This window comes from Lutjanus erythropterus, chromosome 17 (genome assembly GCF_056507025.1).
Source record: "Lutjanus erythropterus isolate fLutEry1 chromosome 17, fLutEry1.hap2, whole genome shotgun sequence".
NCBI classification, from domain to species: Eukaryota; Metazoa; Chordata; class Actinopteri; order Lutjaniformes; family Lutjanidae; genus Lutjanus; species Lutjanus erythropterus.
In genome coordinates, this window is record NC_139333.1 from 25,254,361 (window position 1) to 25,269,544 (window position 15,184).

General features: G+C 40.5%; 1 protein-coding gene and 1 pseudogene across 5 annotated transcripts in view; one reads left to right on the forward strand and one right to left on the reverse strand.

The window, feature by feature from the left end:
• tanc2b (tetratricopeptide repeat, ankyrin repeat and coiled-coil containing 2b) overlaps positions 1–14,870 on the reverse strand; it is a 242,583-nt gene extending 227,713 nt beyond the window's left edge. For all 5 annotated transcript variants that reach the window (XM_084740358.1, XM_084740357.1, XM_084740356.1 and 2 more), the window contains exon 1: positions 14,401–14,870. The gene's annotated coding sequence lies outside the window, so the exon portion shown is untranslated. The remainder of the gene's footprint in view (positions 1–14,400) is intronic.
• The window catches only part of LOC146312284 (uncharacterized), a 48,616-nt pseudogene that overhangs the window by 25,299 nt on the left and 8,133 nt on the right, over positions 1–15,184 (forward strand).

The following is a 15,184-nucleotide window of genomic DNA, read 5'->3' on the forward strand; positions in this document are numbered from 1 at the left end:
TAAGCTGCTACAATATGTTTTCCTTTGCTTCCATGCTGGTACTTTGACATCACATCATTTTTCTTTAAAAGATGATAATGTAATAAACGCTGCTATTTTTTACACAGGACGAAACTCTTGTTGCCTGGATTACTTCGACTCTTTCAGAGCGTATTGCAGAGAAATGCATTTAGCTCTGCTTAGTGCTGCATGTTTGCATGTTTACTCATCTGGCCTCATGCAGCTCCTCTTTATTCTGGCCCCTTGGTGTGCAGTTTGGGGCAGAGGTGGTATGGAGTATTTTTAGACAGACTCAGAGGGGACTTTATGTTCTGACTGCTAACACAATGGACTCTCAGGCCTGAACAAGGACATATTTTGGTGACTGGAGGCTAAGCAGCAGACCACTCCCCTACCTTAAAAACAAGCCACTGTTGAAGAAAACCATTTACTGAAACTGGCCCCGGTGCTGTGTGGAGACTCAACAAGGCCATTTATCTTTTTGTGTCTGGAAAGAAAACTGGAAAATCCTTAAAAAGGTTTAATGCATTTTGAAGAAAATCTCATAGAGAACAGTCTGTGTTTACACACATATGCAGCAGCTTTACAATACCGTCTTACACAAAGTGCACTTGCATTGCACTAAGTGCCACCAAGGGGTACAGTACTGCAGCAGCCACAGTAAAGCCAGAGTGGAGACTTTTCATTTTCAAACCCATGCAGCTGCAAACATTGTGGTTGGTAATCTGACATTTGGTTGAACTGAGAAAACTGAGTACATCTTTTTGATCTGCGTGCGCTTTCCTTTTTGAAATTTACAAGTGTGCGTGGCCTGAGTGAAACCATCTTGGCCTGAGCAAAATACAATAGTTCAGCTCAAAAGGAGTCTTAAAAATAGCCTGCATACGATGCCACGTAGCATTACAGGCCTCCAGACTGACAGTATGCAGAGCAAGGGCCACTTCACTTAGCTCTAATTCAAAAAATTTGTTGCTTGTGGGCACTGTGCTCAGCATGTTTAGTTAGGCATAGTCATATTGCTTCTTTTGCAACATTTTGTTTATTTTGTTATCCCCAAATAAAATCTTTAATCACATGCCTCTTGAAAACATGCTTTTGTGAGCTCGCTACCCACAAATATCAGATTTCTTGTTTGGTCTATTAAGGCTTAAAGTCTCAAAGTGCGTTCTCAGTTTCTCACACCACAGAAACATGTCTTAAAGTTGTTAAAACTGGGGGGTGTCAGCACGTCTGCATGTCCACTCTGCTGTCTCATTCAATGTCAAATACAACTACAGCCTGAAAGATGGATGCTCTGACTAGCAGCTTTATTGGACTTGTCCAGACATATTTTTCATGTTCGAGCCAGCCCAGCCAGAGGACAGTGACCTTCCCAAAAATCAACTTGTTCCTCCCAGTCTGCAACAGGATGGTATCTGTTTTCTTGGGTGTCGGTAACTGCCGAGCTGATTTGGCCTGAAAGAGCTGCTAAAGCTACGTTCGTGAACGGGGGGCCGGGGTCATTCGTGAGTCAGTTTCCTCGTGGTAGGTGAACGAAACAAACCTCTTAACTTAAAAGAACCGATCTTCTCGTCACTGCACTTCACTCTATCCATCCAAGGTCTTTAACCGCTTATCCTGACAGGTCACAGCGGGGCTGGAGCTCCAGCTGACATTGGCTGACAGGCGGGGTACACCCTGGACAAGCTGCCAGTTCATTGCAGGGCTGTCACATAGAGACAGACAACCAGTCACACCTATGGGCAATTTAGAGTTAGTAATACATCTATTATGCTGCATGTTTTTGTACTGTGGGAGGAAGCCAGAGTACCGGGAGAGAAACCACACGGACATGAGAGCATGCAAACTCTGCACAGACAGACCCTGCCACACCCTCCCATCCAGTTGGGGGATTCAAACTCCTTCTGGCTGTGAGGCGACAGTGCTAACCACTGCACCACCGTGCCACTGCACCGCTGATGCTAAATGCTAAATGCTCTGTAGTTGATACAGTGTTAGGTGACTTATTGCTTCAGTGAATCATCAAGCAATATTTCAGGCCCGCCCAAAAAATCCTGAACACAAAAATGGTGAAAAACAATCTAACTCTGCAATTCAGTGCTACACAGTTTACAGATGAAAATCTGATCCACAGAAAATATATTTTTTTCAGATTGAGGAGAAAAGTTACATCAAAAGCCTTTATTTAGTCTGACATATAAACTATGATCATCAAGGCAAAAATCTAAGCTGAAAACCCTTTAATTCAAAAAGCTGGACAAATATTTGGCATTTTAATTTGATAAAATGTCTGAAACAATTAATCGATTTATCCATCGATCTTCTGCCAGTGATGATCAATAATCATCTACTTCTCAACTGGCAATATTGGAAGAAAAACAAACAAATTGAGCTTCGCACACTGTGTTTTGACTGGAGACAGACAACAGGGATTAAAATTTATGACAAAGTTTTCATATGCCTGGCTTTATACGAAGAGCGGATTATTATTTTCTCTGTCAAAAAACTTGATAATAGATCAGATCATTTGAGCACAGTGATGTGAAACTGATTTCGCTCTTCCATTTCTACTTTTATATTTTTTTATATAAACTACCAATGTAACCCAATATTTCTAGACATTATAGTTTGGATGAAAGTGAGAAAGGGGTGCTGGGAAGGGTGGGAAGATGCCTAAGTGACTTGCACCTGTGTTGTTATGCTAATATATTTCTACTGCATCTTTACAAATAAAAATGAAAGTAAATAAATAAAAATATTATAAATTTCATTCTTGACCTTGGAAATCTGACAAAACAGAGGTTTGACATCTGGGTCATCTGCAGCTGTTGGAAGGGAATTATTTTCCTTATAAATGATGATTTACAACCAAGTATTTACTGTAGTTTCCAAATACAAAGGGAATCATTGAAAACAGAGACAAAACAAAGATACTTTTCATAAAATCCTTTTCTCCTTCACTCCTACACTCATTGTCACACCCTGTTTTAGCACACAAAGCCAATGGAAGCAGCTGTATTAAAAACAACGTGTCCACTATGTTCTGCAGACGCAGAAATGCCCGGGCAAATTGTAATGAAGTTAACCCTTTAATGGCACTTCACATCACAGAGCTGAGGCCCATCTCCCACTGCTAACTGAGCGCCACACACAGATGAACAGTGGAGCTATTTAGATATGACAGTGCACTAGTGTTTCATTGACAACTTCACACCGGCCCACAGATCACATCACAAAGCTCTGGCAGCCGCAGCAGTGTCAACGTTTAAGCATTAAGCGGGTGACACGGTGGTAACCCTATTTGTCTTCTCGTGCTGAACCATCATAGCACGCAGTTAAAATGCACAGCTTTCATGACGAATCGCAAAGTCCCGGCTAATCTGCTGATAGTGACAGCAGATGTTGTGAGCGAGGAGAACAGGGAGGGCGAGTACAACAGATGATGATGATGTCTCTGGTGTGCACAGAAGGAGGACGAGGGAACTACCTGGTGGGTGTAAAATATGCACTTTCACCATGGAAATCAAGCAGGGGTAGGGTGCCAGCAGAGCTGTCACTTACATTTTCATGTTGAAACAACCAAACCAATGACTCATGTGGGGCTTAATTTTAAATGTCAGAAGGATTAAAATGTTTACAATAATTTACAGCAACACCAGAGCATTTGTTATCAATATTAAGAAGATCAGCTGCAGATTCTGAGGATGTTATGAAGCACAGTAGCTTTATTTACAAGACACATGACCCATCATGCACAGGAGACAAATACATTATAGTAATCTTCTTCTCTGAGATTGGTCATTAATAGTTTTGGGTACCAAAACCCAGCGCTATGGCACCACTTCCTATACATTTTGGTGCCTCTTAAGGGTACAGTTCGCCCAAAAATGAAAATTTAGTTTGGTTTAGTTTTTTAGTCCACAAAACGCTGCCGGAGTTTCACAGGAAAAAAGTGGTGCAGTATCTCCCAATTTGAATGAATGGTTACCAGTTTTCAAACAGAAAAATAACAATAAATAAATAAATAAAATGCCTCTATATTGCTTGTGAGGCGTAATCCAAGGCTCCTACATGCCATTCTCTTGAATGTGCATACAGTCACATGAACGTGGCTCTGAGCTAAGGATCTACAGTGAAGATTTAGACTAAAAACATGGTGGAAATGACATCTGACTCAACTGAGGGTGAGTAGATAATGACTGAATTTTAATTTTTGGGTGAACTACCCCTCTAAATGCCAAAGTTGTCTATTGACATAGTTGCCCTCTGGCGTGGACGTTACAGACAGACAGTTTGAAGCATCACCTTTGTTAGTTAACATTACACCTGTAATCTCTTTACATGACACGACAGCAGGCAACACTAGTCTATTAGCTAGTAGCTAGTAGCTACTAGGGATGTGCATGATTTGTCAACAAAACAAATAAAGTCACGGTCAGTTAAACTAATTTATTCATGAATAATGCCAGTAAACAGTTGCCTCTGAGATGCTGATCTACTAATTCATGCAGAGTAACTGATAATTTCATTAAAGGCTACTGTCATTTGAATTTAGAGTCGTCTTTATTCTGTTGACAGCAGCAGCTTGTTGCACGCATCTCATTTATGTTCAAATACACACTATGTTCAGTGCAGTATTTTTCAATATTACTGTGACACCATTAACATTTTTGCCTTCAAGTCTCAAGTAAAGTTGAGACTGAAGCTCTCATGTTTAGCTTGGTTATATGATATGTTATCATAACAGTTAGTTTTCAGGTAAAACTGGACAGGATTCAGGAGAGCTGCTCATAATTCTGGACTGTCCTGCAGGTAATTTTTTTTCACTGGCTGCTTCCAACAACACTGCAAAGTGAGGGTTTTTGGTATCATAGCTGCTGTTCCTGCTATGAGACATAGCTTTCAAGCCTGATGAACACTCTGCCATTCATCTGCCTTGAGCAGCTGGGGTTGGCCCAAGCAGCTGCCTAATAGGCTAACAGGGATCTCTAGCTCCCAGGAGGAGAGTCTGAGTGGCAGACTGATTGGATACAGCCGCATAGCCAATCTATGTTATCTAACGGCCTCGCCATCTTGGCAGAATCAGGTAATGTCATGTAATTTAAGAGGCAGCGCACATAAAAAGAATGCATGTAACACTTCCACTTGTCCAGAGAGAAGTGATTAACTTGATTTCATTAAGGCTGCAATGCAGCAATAAGCTCAGAGACTCCAGTCACAGCAGTAACTGTCAATATGAAATATATCAGCGCAAACTACAGGGGAAATGGGCAGAAATGACTTCCCGCACATCCCAGGCTCAGCAGGAACAGGGCTCTGGTCTCAGGCCACATTCACACAAATACATCAGCTTCAACATGTTGTTGCATGTCAGCATCTTTCAGGTCTTATTAACTTTTTAAACATAATTTCCTACATGCCAAATAAAAGAAAACCATTTAAATTGCTACTGCAGGGCATTCACGAGCTACTTGAGTCAACAGCTGTACTCCATTTCCACTGAGTGTCTTCCCTCAGTTTTCAAAACATTGCTTATTCTTCAATTCTGATTTTGATTATTATTAGCAGATCTAGTTGACGTAGTGGTTTTCAGAAATGTACCAACTACAATTATGTTGCAATATCTGATTTCTTTAAGGGTCTGACCTGCCGATTACTTGTTTCTCACCTCAAATGTTCACACACATACATTTTAGCATGGTGTTTAGCTGTTATATGAGACAAATTGTGACCAGGCATTCATCATTTTGCATCCTGCTTAAAAACTAACCAAGCACTGCTATGTCATGTTGCTTTTGAATTTGAAAATGAACTGAGGGGGCGCCAATGTCAGAATAAAATTTCCATGCAAGTAAGTACAAAACAGGGTTTTTTTTTTCATAGGCTGTTTTGGCCTAAAACGCATGATTTTGCAGCAGCTTTTCTAAAAGAAAAATTGGGATGCATATTGAGCTGGTTTTAGGTGTTTTAGCAAGTGAAATTTTCAAGAAGAGAAGTTGATTTTTTTTTTCTTTGTATGTTTCATTAAAAAAAGAAAGAAAGAAAAAAAGAAAAAAAGACATTTTGTTGAAGTGAGAATAAAACCACAATCTGTTCTGAGTGTTCTTAGCAACCTTACAAAAAAGGCTCAAGATTACAAAAATTCTTCTGCTTTCATTGTAAATAAAGACGTGCACCCAGCGGGAACCTTACAAAGAAGCAAAATCTTTAGGAGCTCAATCTCAAGCAAGTACAAAATTATAAAATATAAAAGTTCAGAGTATTGATAAATGTCAAACAATGACAAATGTGTTCTTTCAGTATCCAGGACAAAGTAAAAAAAAAAAAAAAAAAGCAAACAAAACACTGAGTCAGTTCATACATGTGTGGTGTTTGTGTGAAGGACTGTTTGGTGGAACACAGGAAACTATGATGATTGATCAAATTTGCAGAAAAGCTGCAGTGACTGGACAAAGATCATGCAGAATCCACGGGGATTGGCTGAATTTGCGTTAACTGCTGTGAACGCAACACCGCAACTTCCTGAAGGGACCGTCGAAAGTAGGTTTCAGCGGAGGAGCGTGGATAAAAAATGAGAAGCAGCAAAGAAACCAGCGGAGGAGGGTATGAATATCAGGCTTAGTTGTTCTCTACAGGCATGCCATCAGCCCTCGTTATTTTAAACAGCAGATCTTATTACACACATTCTCTTTTGGGACATAAAATAATGTCGTAAGAGTTACCACACTACTATAATGATCTGTAAACAAAGACTCATGGCAACACATGCATCCTCTGCAAGATATGCAAAAATCCAGTGCTGTGAAAAACAGGCATAAACTCGAGTTATAATATATTGATGCAGTGCTCCCATTTATTGTTATGAAACTGTAACTAGGCCTACATATCATAATAGCTTCCCCTGTATGTCGCAGATGAAAACACTAAAGCACTTTGATCCTACACTGTGTTTTTGGAGGAGCTGCCGGATTCTTGTTAAGGTGTATATCCAGCTCCTTTGAAGAGAAACAGGCAACAACATGTACAAGAAATACAAAACAGGCTCACCAGCACCTTTTTCAAATCTATTTATATGGTTGGTTTGAAATCGTTACAGCACATATTCAAAATACCTCCACACTGTTGTTGCGGTTTTGTTGAAAGCTCTCGTCTGCAGCAACAAAGCCATAGAAACCTATATCAAGTGGTATTTGTGACAAATAAAACCCCGGAACAACCCCGATTGTCTGAGAGTGAACTGCAGCAACGGAGCGCTGATTCCCAACACAAACATCAAAATCGTCATCTCGTCAAAGGCAGCGAGGTACAAGTAGGTTCCAGTCGCAGTCGGTGAGAAACGCGGCGAAATGTACCCATCAGAACTTAATAAATGTCACTGACTCCCAGCAGTACAGGAGACAAAAGAGTAGAGCAACAGCTAACCACACAGCCGAGATGAAACGGCCTGGCGTACCTCTGGTTCCATTCACTAAGAAGAAAGAATGAGGCGCTGAGAAGACGCCTTTTTCGCATCATTATTACACAATCAAAGGGCCACGCCGAAATGAGGGACATGCCTGGGGAGAATCCGTCCCTCATTAAAGGAGTTCGGTCCGCCGCCGTCTCTTCCAAATGAGGCAATTTCAGAGTGTTTTACGGGCTATCAGGAATATTTTTATCCACATATTTCTCAACATGTTAAAGCTGCTGCTGGTGTTTCTCTGAGATAGATATTTTTCTCCCTGTATTGCTGTGTATAATATGGAAGTCCATTTCCACCAGTGAAAGAAAGAAATATCCCCATGAACAGTCTCTAAGTGAAGACAGCATGTTTCTCACTGGAAATTATTCACTGGAATCACACATGTACAGTGAGAACTTCCACTTTGCCAAAAACTACACTTGATACCTTTTATTGAATGCCTGCAAAGTTACAGGTCAATACAGTGGTAAGTTCCATATTAAATTCCTTCAAAGTGTTCACTACGTACATTTTATGAGTCTGGACAGTCATGGATGTAAATTGTCAGGCAGCAATTCTATTTTTTTGACTGTTTAATGCAACCATTGACAGCTGACTTCTCACTCTTCTTAACTGGCCACTAGGAGCCGCAGTCGATCAACAACTGCTTCAGTTTGAAATTTTGTTTCAGCTCAGAAAAACATATGCGGAGGTCACCTTAACTTTGCAGGTTACACCTTGCAGTTGCGGTGTCATTGCAGTAGGTGCTTCACCATCTGTTTCAGTGATATGCACTCTGCTGATGCACTCCTCTATTTTTGACTTTTTACCCTATAATTTCCACTTTTCACCTCATAAATATGACTTTTTATCCCATAATTATGACTTTCTTTTACTGGCGGGAATGGGTTTCCATATTATGAAGCTGTTTGCTGTGGTCCAAGTCTAATATGACTGGCTTGCCCATTATTGGAGCACAGAATTGAGTTAGTGGCAAAGAGGGAAATAAATTATGACCAAAATATCAATTTCAATTCTCTTTACACTGCATTTTTATTCTAAACTGGAGATTGCACTATTCATACTACAGCACACACATACATGCACATACAGTATGCATACAAAACTCAAACGACAAGCTTTTTTTTCCAATAGGTTTTCCTGTTTCCCTTGACTGCTTTTCCCTGATTAAAACCACATAAAGAGCGCCATTTCCCTCAGCGCTCAGTGAAATGAATCAAAACATCCCTGCGGACGACACCTTTATTCCCCGAACAGGAAATAATCTCACGTTTTCAGAGCTGATACGATTCACAGAGCGACACCAACACAGTGATGTCTGGCTTGGTCACGGATGCACACCAAAAGAGCTGTTTTACCTCATTAAACATCAGACTTTTTCATATCTGAAGCAGCAGTCAAACACTCTTGTGCCGTTAGAAGTCTCTTAATTAACTCCAGCCACTTTAAAAAATACAAAGAGCAGCGTCAGACATATTCTTTATTATAGGTTCTATAAAACGGTCTATAAACAGCTGCTGGTGACACTTGAAAGACAAAGATAAAGAGTTAAACTTTAACAACTTAATGCAATATTAATCTATAAAATTCAACACATTCTATGGCCTTTCTGATTTTTTTGTCCACTCCTGATTTAATCAGTGAGTTTCTACATTTCCAAGAATGACTTCCAGTGACCCACAGAATAAGAAGAACATTTCAGCAATGGGATAAGGTGAGAGGGGTGATACTCATGCTAAAACAAGAGGTTTTACGGTCAAGAAAAAGGGAGTTTTACCTCTGTTGTTCTATCTGAACTGTTTGTGGTCAGTCTGTGTCTTCTGCAGTGGATCTCTCCAAGTAATTAAATGACAAAATATGTTGTTTGTCCCTCTACAACAACATGTCTTCCAAAACCGTTACAAATTACTGTTGGAAAATGAAGCAGTTTTGTGATCTGACAATGCTATGGCTAAGAATTGGTTAGATTAAAGATAATGAATAAATGTAGGATTTAGTGGCATCTAGCACGGGGCTGGCCCAAATGTTTTGATGCTTCAAAGCATCTATCATTGCCATGGTAATTGATGTCCAAATCGGTTTTTAAATGCTTAGCTTGTTTTTTTTGTTTGGTTTCTGTTGCCATTGTGTTTCATGATATGCAGCAGCAGCAACAAAAAAACAGGCAAGAAACTGATAAAGAGAAAGGAGCTGCTGTTAAATTAGTCTCAAAACCCACACACATAAAAAACAGGCGCGTGCACGTGATACCAATGCACAGAAAAGCATCCTCGCAAAAGGACATGTCTGGTTCACGTGCACAAATGTGTGAGATCGACCCTTAGTACAAGCTGTGACTGACGTCTCCCTCCTTGTCCTTGTCTCTCATTAGTGTCATAATTACACTAATAGCAAAGTACATAAGTAAACTGAGGACATTATGACAGCTTATGTTGTTTTGAAGCTTCAAATATTCGCAGGTAATTCTCACTCAAGCCCCAGAAATGGTATTTGGTACAACCCTAATCTAGCAGCGAGGTTGCAGATTGCAACCAACTGAATACCTCACCCTCCCCTTCCAAGCATGTAGGATAGCGTTGGGTACCCCATACATTTGAACCGACGGTTTCAGACATACTAATAAATCTCACACCCTGCTGTAGTGTACTAAATAGCATGTTGGTAAGGAATCTTCAGACGCAGCCAGTGGCTGAGTGTTACCTAACGCTAGTAAAAATGCTAAGCTAATGTCAGCCAAGACAGCAAAAAAAAGCCCAGTTATCTTCAACAACAACTTATCCCACTAGCTAATTAATAACCTGAAGATGTCAATGAAGTTGTCGATGCCTCAGTTAAAGTTTTGTTGTCACTGTTTAGAGCCTGGCTACAAGCATGCTAACATTAGCTGTGGCTGCTGTGGGGGACTTGGCTTTCAGATTATGAAAAACTGTGCACTCTTTACCATACGATATACTGTATTTTGTATTTGAATTTCATATTACAAATACTGCATTGAATGTTGTCATCGCTCGTTTCATTTACACATTTTAGCCACACTTGCGACCACTTTTGACATGTTTTTGCCCTGACCCCTGTTACTTGAACAAGCTACCGTGGTAACGCTGCTCTCTCTCTTTTTCTCAATATAATCTGTATTACTCTCTCACCTCGATGGGCTCTCAGGTACCAAAATTGATCACCAATTGATTTATTTACATTTGTGTCACATAGATCCCTCTAACTCTTACACACTGGACCTTTAAGATGACGGAAACATCTTGGTTTGAGTTAAAATGACTACTTTTTTAAAGATAGGGGACATCTGTTGTCATGGTTACAACAATAAACATACAGTTACAGGAAACGGAGTTGTTTTAGGGCACTTACTGAAACAACTGAGGCTTGATTAAAAGGTTTAATAGTGGACATTTCTATTAAGGATTGACCACTGGGACCCAAAGTGAGATTTCACATTCTGTGTAAATTAAATTTCTGAGAATTCAACTCAATTAGGGCTTCATAATTAATCACTTAATAACCGTGATAACGATTTTGCTCTCAACAATAAATCACACTTTATCTGGCGCAATGCTGGCATGCTGAGTTTTGCGTGCCCAATTTCAGTGTCAGTTCTGATTCAAAGATTTGAGGCATGTTTTATTTATGTTGTACATCTCTGAAGTGCAGCGTGAAACTGAAGGCTGTTTTCTGTCAACTTAGAGAAATCCTTCGCCCATTTGCAGCAGCGCAGTCCTTTTGTTCTGACCTTTGGCCTGTCAGTGAGCGTGACAGAAGGGGGACGGTGTTGGCTCGGACTGTGGAAAACAAGGCCTTGTCACTGCACCCCCCCACACCCCAACCCCCCCTCCTGAGCAGAAAGCGATAAGCACCGAGAGACAAAAAGTTTTAGGGCCGGTCGACTCAAAAAAAAAAAAGAAAAGAAAAACATCATGATCTCATAATGGAAAACCTCCACACTGTGTGAACTCAGATGTGTGTCAGGAGTGTGGGGTAGCAAGAGAGAAGCGAAAACTAGCGCATGTCATTGATGTGATGAGAGAGCGCTTTGAGGATGACTGTCTTTTATCTGCGCCGAGTCGAGCTGACAACCAAGAACTTGAATAAAAAAGTACAGCGAGACAGCAGTCATCTCCAGCCTCATACAAAAACCATGAGTACTGGAGCCCAAATCTTACCAGTCTGCAGACCTATTTTTCTGATAAATGCTTTATCACAGCACTTCTCTGGATGCTATAAAGGCGAAGCTTGTGATTGTAAGAGTGTGTGTAAGCTATGCCCTAAAAATGACATTTTTTTCCATGACAGTTTTTACCGTTTTACAAATATGCACCCTATTTAATCCTAACCACACAACTGAGAAACATAAAACATCTAAAACAACTGCCAAGGCCTTCACATCTCACAACGTTCCCCCCAAGTCCAAAAACAGACTTAGTTTCCACCAATATAAAGTGCTGAATGGTGATCATAGGGAAATAAGTGTTTTCCCCCTCCAAACAACAGACATTACACAGATTAACAGCCTTTGTTGAAACATACTATTACCACATAAGTCGCTGTCGAGAAGGACCAGATGTCAGATAATAGGCTGTGCAGAGTGAGGTACGTGCTGGCCTCAAGCCATTCAACAAGTAAGAACAGCTTCTTCCATATAAACGCCTTCACTTTATGGACGACTTGTTGTCTGGGTGGGCAACCCCCTTATACCTGCAGACAGTATGTGTTGAATATAGGTTAAGTACAAGTATGCTGTACGTGTAACCTGCACTATATTCATGAACTAACTATATATATTTGAGCACAAATGAATGCACATCAATCTTGAAGGGATAGTTTGGATTATATATTGTAAGTGGGGTTGTATGAGGTATGCATCGACAGTTTTAGTAGTCAGCATGCTCCCAGTTTGGAGAACCAGAGACTGATACCAGCACAGAAGCTAAGCATCATGCTGTGAGAAAGGTCAGCACAAATCGTGTTTTAGCCACTTAAAAAAAGGTCTACCTAAAAAAAAATCAATGTCGTTATAAGCGTTCACTATATTTAGAGTATTTTAATCACTTTACTTTGACGTCACATAGCCTTTTCTGGCAGGAAACTGCTGTTGTATGAGCCAAATATCACTGTCTCCAAACCAACCAAACTCCATTTACCTCACAGAGCACGGGAGCTGCTGTGCTACCGCTGCCTCAGGCTTATGTAACAAGGTAAAGCAATGAAAATATTCTAAATAAAGTGACAGTGTTTTGGTATGACTTATAGTGTTTTAGAGATATCGGCCGAATTTAACTAGATGGCAAAGACCTACATTTGAATTCAACAGCAGTTGAACAGTTTATTCTTCTAAAAAGCATGACCCAGACCGCAGATCTCGTTGTGAGCAGTCTCTTGAAGTAACTATTTTCTTTCTGCAATAGACCGTTTTTGGGCTGAAGTAACTGCCAGTCCAAAATAACAAAGACAACTATGGTGAAAGAGTCACAAGCTGTGACAAATGTCAAGAGAGGAAACATCCTCACACCTCTTTTCCTTATTAAAGATAAAAATACAACAGATCACCTTCTGAATTCAAGTTTCTCTCTTTTCCCAAACTATGACAAGCTTTAATTACCTCTTTAATTCTGTAAAACACACTTCATTGAAAACTTAATGGACAGAAACAAAATAAATCTCAGCAAAACCATCATGCCCAGTCTCTCCACTGTTACAACACTCAACACCTCTGATTAAGTCGATATAAACCCTAAATTCACCATGTTAGATGTGTTGGGCTGTTTTACTCTCACTCAGCCTCCTAGCTCAGAAAAACAACCAGCCAGTCGTCTACATATTCATCTAATCGCCCAGCCCTATGGCAACTGCAGACCGTCCATCCATTGAGTGAGCGTCTACAGCCAGTCTGCTCCCATATCTCCAAAACTCTCCGAATAGCGCTACAGCCCAGTAGAAAAACATGTATGTTTGATTTTGCGGTGAACTTTCCCTTTAAAATCTGCATTACAGTAGAGTGGTATAATTTTCTGAACTTAACAGATTTGGCTGTTCCATTTGCCTCATTGTGTTAACATTTAGTGAAAGCACCATCCCTACAATATTATCTCAATAAAAATATGAAGGTATTTGATCAAAAACATCATGATAGTTGATTTTGTCTATACTTCACAGCCCTGTTCTGAGCCTTACTAAAAGTATGTAAGTATTTCATGAAAATTTACTTAAAAGTAGTTGTGTGCTGTAAAACTGTCCCTCTGTGTTTTACTATTATACATTGTTTTAATTAATATTCCTTCTGTAATAATTTGTTACATTTTACTGCTCTAGATATTTAAAGTTTAGCTCATTTTAAGTACTTTATATACTGTAAGGTAGTTTATACTGCAGCAATGCATCAAATTCGAATCATCATGTTTGCACTATTTGATGGTATTTACGGTTATTTTAGAGAAAATGTGTATATCAAGACATGTATCATAGCCTAAAAATAGGGATATTATTTATAGTCCATATCGCCAAGCCCTTTTGAGCACAAATGAATACATAATTGTGTTAATATGCATTGAACCAATTTAATTTAATAAAGCATACAATGCTAAGTGAAAAACACATGACAGTGCGTTGCATAGCTCTAACATGAAAGTCATGAAAATATATTACACATGTTGCAGTCAATGGCTTGTTACTGTGTACAAAGGAGCAGCTAAGTCTATCTCATTAAACACTACTGGGGTTGTTTATTGGCTTAGCTGGCTGATTGGGCTTTGCCTTTGAGCAGCGGTATTAGATATAGGCATTATAGGTTATAGATTGGCTGCTGCAAGAGCCTGACACCTCTGACACACTCGCTATTAAAGACGCATTAAAATAAACTTTAAAATGCAAATAAGCGCAGTTGAGGGGGAGTAAAAAAAAAAGTGCTGTAGAAAAGGAGGGCAGATTACCTTTCCTTGACTTGAACCTTTGTGTTTTTCTGGCCAGCTTTGGCATCACATCCAGAGCCTCCTCTGCTGCTCCTGCTGCTCCGGTGGTACCGTGTCTGTCTGCGGCAGCGCTCCGTGCGGCTCCTCAAAATCCAAACCACCCGACCGACCGACCAGCCAGCCAGCCAGTCAGTCAGTCAGTCAGTACGCTTCCTACCGCTGCTCCGAAATATCTTCAGCGAGTGACTCTGAAAATAACTGCACCGTTCAAAGCGGCGGCTACAGTCAGTCCAAATGCAGAAGACGGTCACAGTAGCGACACCCATGGGTGTACGCGGCGCAGGCTCGGTCTGCAGCAGGTAGCAGTGGCCGGACTGACGGCTGCTTCTCGCCCGCCTGGTGTGCCAAGTGTCGGGGCCATTCACTACTACAGTCATGTGTGTGTGCTGCAGTCAGAGCCAGTCGGTGCCCAGTGCCACGCAGCGCCGCAACATGGAGCGCTGACCTGCCTATCACTGAGTCAAGTTAGCTAAAACCAACGGATATCACGCTTCCGGTAACTTTCAAAATAAAATCCCAACGTCGCTACGGCTGGCGTAAACTGCGCCAAGAAAATACAAAATATACCTCGCAAATACGCACAAACATGAACGTATTTTCATTTCTTTACGTTTTTGTGATCACCACTGCCATAATTCATGTTTTTATCACCGGTAAATCTAAAGGTGAAGATACTTCCGGTAACTTTCAAAATAAAACCCCAACGGTTGCAACTGTTGTCGTAAAGAGCGCAAAGAAAATACAA